This window comes from Aedes aegypti, chromosome 1, assembly GCF_002204515.2.
Source record: "Aedes aegypti strain LVP_AGWG chromosome 1, AaegL5.0 Primary Assembly, whole genome shotgun sequence".
Classification (NCBI taxonomy): Eukaryota; Metazoa; Arthropoda; class Insecta; order Diptera; family Culicidae; genus Aedes; species Aedes aegypti.
This window is the reverse complement of record NC_035107.1, coordinates 106,015,253-106,021,703: the sequence shown is the minus strand read 5'-3', so window position 1 is coordinate 106,021,703 and position 6,451 is coordinate 106,015,253.

The following is a 6,451-nucleotide window of genomic DNA, read 5'->3' as shown; positions in this document are numbered from 1 at the left end:
AATTCTAATGTCGTGAAATTGGTTCGTTCAAGTCAAAGTCAAGACCCACCTGACTCATTTTTTGCTAAAAAAAAAAAAGACAATTTACACCGTCTTCAGCCAAAGGCTGCACAGACTGAACAATCACGAACATTAGGCAACGGACAACACAGAACACCCAGTAGTCCAGTGATGAATTTTTCGTTTGACGAAAAGTTTCCACCGACTGGAGTGGGAATCGAACCCACGCTTCGTGGCACAATACGCCTAAACGGCTGACGCCGCTAACCGCACGGCCACGAAGACCACAGAGGCGGTCGATCCTTCAACGTGACCCGAAGGTGTCTTATTCCGGCAGTTCGAGGATATTGCCGCTTCAGGATATTTCGGAAACCTTCCACGTCAACTCCGGTTTCAATTAATCGTTACTCGCTGATTCGCTGGACACGGGTGTACGACGTTAGGCATAATTACGTTAGGCATAAGGACGTTAGGCATAAGGACGTTAGGCATAAGTACGAGAGGCATTAATACTATAGGCATAATGGGCATTTGGCATTGTGGTAACGACTCAAAGAATCAATCCATGATCCATGACACACGCGCTGTGGAGGCCAACGAACCACGCTTGTGCAAAGCAGAAATAAGACTGACTAGGTGAATCACGACGCATCCCGAACGATGGTAGTCGGGTTGATAGAAGGCGGCGAAGTTGGTACACATATTAACACTGACGGTACCACATCCTCTTTTCCTTCTCAAAAGATCTTGAAAACTTATTTAGTACATTTTCATGAGTATCATCTTTTGTACTTGTTTCAATTTTAAACAGTTGAAATTTGATTGGTAAACTGAAAATATTTTAAATTTTATTCAGCTGTTTTATTTGGCTAATGTTTGATCATTAACTGCTGACATAGAAGTTAAACACTCAAAGGATCCATAAATGATCATATGTCTGATTCATGGAGTACCTCCCGATTGTTCAAATTAAACCACATCCAAGTGAATAGAATGAACTTACAACACGATTGTACAAATTTAACTCTCCACGAGTTGAAACTAAAGGGACCATCGACTCCCGGAACTATCGATGACATGTTTTGTCTTTGAAACGACCTACTTTTTTCAATTTAAATTTGCTTTAGAAACTGATGACAACAATAAATGGTATAAGTTCTGAAACGAATTTCTCTAATATAACTATTCAAATCATACACTATTGTTACATTAACTCCATCATCACGTACACTGTGTCAAAAGCAATTTTCTGATTTCAGTTAGATTCAGTTAGGCGGTAACGTATAGACAATATACACGCATTCCAAACGCAACGTCGAAATTCAAGCGTGCTTGAAACTTGTCGTTCTTCAAGGACGCGAATGTTTCAAATTTGCTGAATCAGCAACATTTGATGATTTTTATATCACTGCGGCGGTATATTGGCATTTTCAGATTATCTCGTTCCGTGTTTTTTTTCTTGCAGAGCACAATATTATTATTTTAATATACGCAACATGGTTTTGTTTATGTTACAAACTCTAATTCATATGCCTAATAATATTGACCAAAATGTCGTTCTCTAAATTCTTGCTACTTCCTTCTCACTTGCATTCTAGAAGATCAGTTTTTTTTACAGACATGTTCTGTTGAATCTAACCCTTACTAGTAGTCTTTAAAGCATAACACCCAATAACATTATTCAAATATCAGTATATCAATAAATTTCAGCCAATAAAATTACACAAAATATTTATTTTCAGCTTCTACTTTCATATTTTTGCCGAACTGTGCAGCTGATCGTTTTTTCAATAATTTACGTATTGATCGTCTTATCTTTCTTTCATGGAGTTTTCGTTTATTACTGAAGGAAACCTAGTTTCGCCCTGGGTTCGCACAAACAGCTGTCAAAACGTTCTCTATTGGGTCGGGTCGGATCCGGATCCGACCCAGGTTCAACCTGAAAACAACGGTTCGCTCTGCCGATTTTTTTTTTGCGATGCGGCCTGAGCGGGGTCCAACTGTCAAAAATAGTAATTTACATTTTTGTAATTATCAAAATCAACCAGTATAGAAGCATATTAGTAACAAGAGATGGTTAAGAAAGCATTCGGCATTATTCAATGAGTTACTGATGAGACATCCTTTTGCAGGTTTTGTACTATAAAAAGTGAAATTTGATGAAACTGTGTGGCTGACAGTTCAAATGTAGGAATGACACAGTCGATTTGACTCGAACCTGGATCCGTTTTCGACCGTTTATTGCGATTCAGATCAGATGTGAGCCCAGGTTTAAAACCGAAAACGCCGTAAGAGTCCGGCAGCGGTCGTACGCCCGACGTCTTTACAGCGAACTCACACTCGCAGAGTATAATGCATGCGAAAACTTTCTCGCCTCAATTAAAAGCACGTGGTTTTCGGAAAATGACAGAGGTTTTTCTATGTATAAGTGACAGATATGAATAACAACCAAACATGATGAATGTGCTCGCTTGATAGTTCATATATGATATATGCTGTGTTTCATAGTTGGAGAATATGTTATGTTCAGTGATTACTGCGTCCATATTTGGAAACATGGACAGTAAAACGTCATAATCGGATTTATCTTGAAACAGACAATATTAACGATCTTTAGCACAATGATTAATAATGCTTTTACACAATAAATAACATAAAAAAATAAATACCGTCTGAATCAATAACCAACAAGTAACAGAACTCTCAAAACCACCTTGCTTAGTCAATGTTTTATGTATTGTTGAAAATTAGCATGCTCTGATTATAAGCACATTTTATTGAACACAGTATGACGTGAAAGATTTTTTTTTCACTTCTCGAGAGTTGCAATGTTACTAGATTGGTCTACCTGTTATAACCACTTTGTTACAAAACTCGTTATACCTTCTTTGAGTTTCTACTCAAAAGTTTTGGGTGTATTAATCTGGACACACTTTCCAATACACTGAACTAAAACATGACTCAAAAAACAAAATTTCATTTCAATTACGACGTTATTTTGAAATAAGTAATCTGGAAAATATATATTTTCAATTCTATAGATTATCTACAATCGACGTATTTTCTTCAAATTTAAAAAGGCATTATAAAACAACTTGTTGACATTCTAATTGATTCTGCACTGATCATTTTGGTGATACTAACAATTGAAACATTAATTGAACCACATTTCATAACAGTTCTTGCATTAGTGTTATATGAACACATGCATATTCTCATTTAATCCAACATGACAGTTCCCATCTACTCTCACAAGGTATACACAATAAACAAATACATTTTTCTACTTCTAGCAATGACTACTTTGTCAAGCCTCGAATGATGGAGTGTATTCACTTCACCCCATTACCAGCAGCACATGTGCTTGCATTATTCAGTAATGTTTTGTTGATTTTCGCATCATTTCATAGGGAACAAATAAAACTTCAACATATATTGATAGTCATTAAAAAAAAACTTTTTTCCATTATCAAAACCATAGCAATTGTTTTCATCAACAGCGATCATTCGGTTTTCGCGTCATTTAAAAGCAATCATACAATTTTTCACATCATCGAAGAGTGATCAACTGTTTCTTGGCATCATCTAAGAGCAATCTTTTCATTTCTTTTATTGTTCAAGAGCAATCAATTGATTCTTCATCTCATACCCTCAGTAGCATCAGTTTTTCGCATCATTCAAGAACGCTCATTTGAGTATTCACAACATTTGAAACCATCCATCGGATCTCTTCACATCGTCCAAGAGTGATCACTAAGTCCTCGCATCATCCAAGAGCAATCATTTGAGTCTACGCAACATTTAAGAGCGACCATCTGATCTCTACACAACATCCAAGAGTGCATCAAGTTCTCGCCTCATCCAAAAGCGATTATCTGAGTCTTAGACACTTCCAAAAATCATCGTCTGATTTTACTCACATCATTCAAGAGTGATCATTAGCCTTTCGCATCATTCAAGAGCGATCCTTTGAGTTCTCGCTACATTTAAGAGCGATCTTCTGATTGTATCACAAGATCCTTGCAAGAATGAGCACAGGGCCCTCATTTCATTCTAGAGCATTCAGCAGAATCTTCGCAACAAGCAACAGTGATAGTCTGTCTTTTATTTATTTCATTAAAGATTGATCAACTACTTCTTCGCAACATTCAAGATCGATTATCATGTTATCCTTCATAAGAGATTTCAAATGATTATTTACATCCTCAATGTGTGATCATTCGACGTTCACAACAACCAAGAGCGCTTATCGGTGTCTGCAATATTGAAAGGTGGTCACTGAATTTTATACCATCAAATACCATTTGGTTTTTCGCATCATCTAAGAGCGATTATCATACAACTCAATATGCAATAACAATCTGTCGAACTTTCATATCATACAGCGCTGAAAATCAACAGATTTGTCACAATACAAATATAACGTTCATTTTATTTTTACTGTACCACATAACGATTACTTCGAGACTGATCATTGACTTTACTTGCAAACGGTTCCTCGTTGCAACTTGTTTTGATCTCTCATTGAACAATTCTTTTAACTTTTGCATCAGTTCCTTTTTTTACTTTCAGATAAATACAGCAATATAAGTAAAAAGATCACTGGAAGACATTTTTTGAGTTATGTCCACCGTGAGAGACATGATTCACTACAACACACCGTGTTCCTTCATTTTTTAATCAAAACCCCATTTTCTGGAACGTTACGAAGAGCATCGTAATAGTTTTGCATCCTTGGGTCCACTAGACTAGACTAGACTAGACTAGTGGAGTGGTACTAGTGACCGAACTGCTCTCAATGGTCAAGCTTATAGCGCTTTAAAACAGATGTGTTTCCTTTTTTATTGTGAAAAGGCTTACCTTGATTTACAGCATCTCAGTTCCGAGCCATGCAAACATCTGTATTCTAAACCTTATACACATCGTCATCATTTACCTATATTCTGCGATCCACCGGTACGCTCTATCTTTCACTTCAAACCCAAGCGCGACCTTGAACACTCGCAACAGCAGGCGCAATAGTGAAAGCAATAAAACAAAAAGAAATATCGGCTGACCACAGCCGCTTTGTTCTTCCAAGGTCAATCGCAACGAGGCTTCTTCAAACTCCGGCTAAGTTCACCATCACATGATTTTTTTTTTTCTTCACACATATTTTTTTTCTGCGCCCGTCCACTACACAATTTAACACTTGACTATCGGCAATTTTTTTTACAACGGAGATAAAAACACTGAGTTTTAACAGCTTTCCGGCTGGCATTTCACTTGAACACATTTTCTTTTTTTCTTTATTTCCACTATTTTGTTTTATTTTTATAATCAACAGCACTCTATACATCTTATGTTCAAACATATTTTTTTTCCTATGAGGATCCTATCCTCGTCGCCATTTTGTGGTAACGACTCAAAGAATCAATCCATGCTCCATGACACACGCGCTGTGGAGGCCAACGAACCACGCTTGTGCAAAGCAGAAATAAGACTGACTAGGTGAATCACGACGCATCCCGAACGATGGTAGTCGGGTTGATAGAAGGCGGCGAAGTTGGTACACATATTAACACTGACGGTACCACAGGCATAATACATGTTCAGCATGCAAATTGAAATGGTTTATGCGAAAAATGTACTGACTTTTTTGATAATTGCGAAGGGCTTTAAAGATCAAAAGTGTATCCATTCAAATGCAGTTGCCTTGCAGTCAACCCATAGTTCCCAGACAACCGAAATGTACAGGGGATAGGCAAAATGATTGAGATAGGCAAAATTTTGCCCAAATTCAAATGCGTATAACTTTATGAAAAATGGATGAAATTAGATGCATCTGGAAGCAGTCGACGGCAAATTTGGTCCAGTTTTAGGAACTTCCTTGGTCATGCATATTGGCCACTGGACACCGGAGATGTTCCGGATTTTCTGAGGTCATGTCCAAATGTCATTTTTTCTGCCGCTTGTATTTTTGTGTGGTGTAAAGTTAGATAGATGTTTGCAATTTTCCTAGAAACTAGAACTAATAGGAAGTTGAATGCCACCGGACGCATTAAGATTGGTTGGAAATCTTCAGAAATATGACCATTTCCGTAAAACTGGTTCCGGAAAGCATGGTCAGTCATGTTTGTATTTCCAATCATGTAAATATTATCCGGAGCTATACCCAAGCGGACACCAACCTAAAAATGATGTTTCCTGCAGCGTATTCAGAACCATTAGATGCACAGACCACTCTATAGAACGTTCCAGGTGCCCTGGAGGAAGTGGTCAATTAGGAACATATCCGGAACCATATCAATATGGGCATCAAACTTCATGATTTTCAAAGGTTATGCTTTCCGAAGCATTTCCAGCATCACCGGCTGCCATAACCACTTTATAGTAGGTTCCAGGTGCCCCGGGGGATGTGGCAAGTTACGAAGCAATCCAAGAGAGTTCTGGAAGTTAATTCGTTAAGTTG